Consider the following 3,943-nt stretch of genomic DNA (forward strand, 5'->3'; position numbering starts at 1 on the left):
GAAACTCCGTCTCAAAAAAAAAAAAAGCATGTGTGGGAGAGAAGCCTGGAGGGCTTCCAGGAGGAGGTGAGGAGGCTCAGCTGGAGAGGAACCACCAGAGACGGACGCCTGAGTTCAAGCCCAGCCCTACCCAGGTCTCTGGCCTGGAACTCCCTCCTCTGTGAAACGTGGGTGTTTCTAGGCCCAAACTCCTGCTCGGTGAGACTGAGGGGCATGTCACTGGCTGAATGGTGTCCCCCCACCAAAATAAGAGGTTCCCCAGAATGTGAGAATGTGATTTGATTTGGAAAAAGGGTCTTTGTAGACATAATTAAGGATCTCGAGATGAAATCATCCTGATTTAGATCAGGCCTTAAATCCAATTGTGGGTGTTTTTATAAGAGAGGGGGAGAAGGAGGGATGTGAGATTCAGACGCACATGTGGGGCAGAACGTCCTGGGAAGACAGAGGCAGAGGCTGGAGCCACGTGGCCACAAGCCAAGGACGCCTGGAAGCCCTGAAGCTGGAGGAGGGGAGAAAGATCTTCCCATGGGGCCTCCGGAGGGAGCGTGGTCCTGCCCACGCCTTGATTTCAGACCTCCGGGCTCCAGGACAGGGAGAATTCCTTTGCAACATTTAGGCCCCGGCGTATGGGGACTTGGTCATGGCAGCCCCAGGGAACTGCAGGAGAGGAGGGACTCTTAACCTGATCTGGCCACAGCTGTACAGAGCTGCTGGATTCACCTGCCAGCCACATATCCTGTGACCTGGGCTGACTTTGGGCCTCAGCCAGACTGCAGACGGCCACAAAGAGGTGCTGGTGCACGGACGCCCCCTCCCCTCCCTGCAGCTGGGCCAGGAAGAGAATGAGAAGAGCCCCAAGGGTTGAAGGGGTCAAAGATGGGACAAATGTCAAGAGGGGTGGAGGAGAGTCTTTTGGAAGGATATGGGGGTTCCTGCAGTCCCAGGGGTTCCGATAGATTGGGTGGAAAGAGATTTTGTCTGGTTTTGCAAGGAGTAGCCCCTGGGGAGTGCTCCTCTGGGGAGCACTGCCTCTGGTGAGCCCCAAGTAGGATCAGCTTGTCAGCTAGCTGCTGGCTGGAGAGGGGAGAGGCACCTCCCAACTGGGAGGAAGCCAGACGTGGTGGCACACACCTGTCGTCACAGCTGCTGGGGGCTGAATGGGGGGAATGGCTTGAGCCCAGGAGTTTGAGGCTGCAGTGAGCCCAGATTGATCGTGCCACTGCACTCCAGCCTGGGTGACAGAGAGAGACTCTGTCAAAAAAAAAAAAAAGGCTGGCCACGGTGACTCACAGCTGTAATCCCAGCACTTTGGGAGGCTGAGGCAGGCAGGTCAACTGAGGTCGGGAGTTCGAACCAGCCTGACCAACACGGTGAAACCCCATTGCAGTGAGCTGAGATCGCGCCACTGCACTCCAGCCTGGGCGACAGAGCCAGACTCTGTCTCTAAAAAGAAAAAAATGGGAGAAGAGAGGCGATGACAGGGCTAGGTGCCAGTTCCCTGGGAGGTGGGGTGGGGCATTCCCCAGGGGAAGGGAATGACAGGGTGTGAGGAGGCTGCTGGGTGCCCCTCCAGGGCAGTGTCCCTGTCTAGAGTGGCTGGGGCTGCTCTAGTGTCTCCAGGAAATGTAGTGATACAGGGGTGAGGCCTCCCAGCCAGTGGGCAGGGGTGCCACCGTGCTGGTCCCAGGACTTCCAGGGACATCTGGCAGATGAGCTCACTCCCACCGCAGGTTTGCTCAGCTGAGACGTGAGTCTGACGCATCTGCGGCCTTCGGGGCCAGCCCAAGAGATGGCCAGAGATGGATTCTGTTCTTGTCTTCTTGTTTTTTTAAGAGACAGGGTCTTGCTTTGTTGCCCTGTCTGGAGTGCAGTGGCACAGTCATAACTCACTGCAGCCTCGACCTCCTGGGCTCAAATGATCCTCCCACCTCAGCCTCCCTGGTAGCTGGGATCACAGGCACATACCCTCATGTTAATTTTTTGTATGTTTTGCAGAGACAGGGATTCTCCATGTTGCCCAGGCTGGTCTCAAACTCCTGGCCTCAAGTGATCCCCCCGCCTCAGCCTCCCACAGTGCTGGGGTTACAGGCATGAGCCACTGCATCTGGCCCAGTCTGGATTCTTAAAGTTGCTGCCTGAGGCCCAGGATCCAGCTGTGCCTGAAGACCCACTTTTCCACGCCAACCTTTCCATCATCAGAGCTAATGAGATTTGGAATAACTCAAACTCTGACTACCTGCAGGGACCATGTTCCTGACCAAGGATCTGGAAGAATTTTCTAGAAGGGCTGGGGCAGCAATGGCAAAGCAAGGGTCCCGTGCACTGGCCTCTCCATGTCTCGGCACAGCTCAGGCCTGGCCTGGGTCCGGGGCACAAAGTCTCTTTGCTGTTACCACTCACCTCCTTTGACTCATGGACTTGGCACGGTGGGGTGACCCTGGTCTAATCATCACACACCGGGGATGCTGAGGGGCAGGGCTGTGCGTCTCCCACCCGTAGGCCCACGTGGGGAGGATGCACCACCCACATGTTGTGTGTCCCTTGGGGTGTCCTCGGGGCAGAGATCGTGCCCCGTGTCCTCCAGGCGGGAGGAAATGGTGGGCTCTAGAGTCAGAAGCCTGAGTCCGCCCGCCTCCCCGCCCGCCTCCCCGCCTTCCTGGGCTGACCCTGTGTGCATCACTTCACCTTCTCAACCTCAGTTCCTGCATCCACAGGATGGGGAATTGGGGGTTTGACCGGGCTAAGTCACCACCTGATGGGCACAGAGCCTGGCACAGGGCAAGTGCTAGTAAGAGCTGGCCCGTTATAGGTGCCCTCACAATCACTGACCTCAGATGCTTACATTCTGGAGGGGTGATGGGCGGATGGTGAATGGCTGGGTGGGTGGCGGATGATGGATAAGTAGATGGATGGATGGAGGGATTGGATGGGTGCGTGGATGGTTGGGTGGACTGATGGATGGGTGAATGAGTGGGTGGATGGATGGGGGATGGGGATGAAGGAGGTGGGGGATGAGGGATGGGTGGACGAATTGATGGATGGATGAGTTGGTGAATGGATGGATGGTTGGGTGGATGAATCAGGGATGAGAATGGATGGATGGGTGTATGATTAGGTGGGTGGGTAGATGGATGGGTGGATGGATGGGTGAGTACGTGAATGGATGGATGGTTGGGAGGATGGATGGGGGATGAGAGGGTCTGTAGATTAATGAACGGGTTGGTGGGTGGATGGGTGAATGGATGGGTGGGTGGATGGATGGGTGGGTGGATGGGTTGATGGATGGATGGATGAATGGATGGATGGATGGATGGATGGATGAATAGAGGGTGGATTGGTGGGAGGGTGAATAGATGGGTGGATGGATGGGTGGGTTAGTGGGTGAATGAATGGATGGGTGGATGGATGGGTGAATGGGTGGACAGGTGGATGCGTGGGTGGATGGATGGGAGGGTGGGTAAATGGATGGGTGGATGTATGAATGGATGGGTAGATGGGTGGATGGTTGGATGGAAGGATGGATGGATGGATGAATGGATGGGTGAGTGAATGGTTGGATGGATGGGTAGGTGGATGGATGGATGGATCGGTGAGTGAATGGTTGGATGGATAGATGGGTGGGTGGATGGATGGATGGATGGATGGATGGGTGGATGGATGGATGGATGGGTGAGTGGATGGATGGATGGATGGATGGATGGGTGAGTGAATGGTTGGATGGATGCGTGGGTGGTTGGATGGATGGATCGGTGAGTGAATGGTTGGATGGATGGATGGGTGGGTGGATGGATGGATGGATGGGTGGATGGAAGGATGGATGGATGGATGAATGGATGGGTGAGTGAATGGTTGGATGGATGGGTGGGTGGATGGATGGATGGATCGGTGAGTGAATGGTTGGATGGATGGATGGGTGGGTGGATGGATGGATGGATGGGTG

This window comes from Cebus imitator, unplaced genomic scaffold (genome assembly GCF_001604975.1).
Source record: "Cebus imitator isolate Cc_AM_T3 unplaced genomic scaffold, Cebus_imitator-1.0 Scaffold524, whole genome shotgun sequence".
NCBI lineage: Eukaryota > Metazoa > Chordata > Mammalia > Primates > Cebidae > Cebus > Cebus imitator.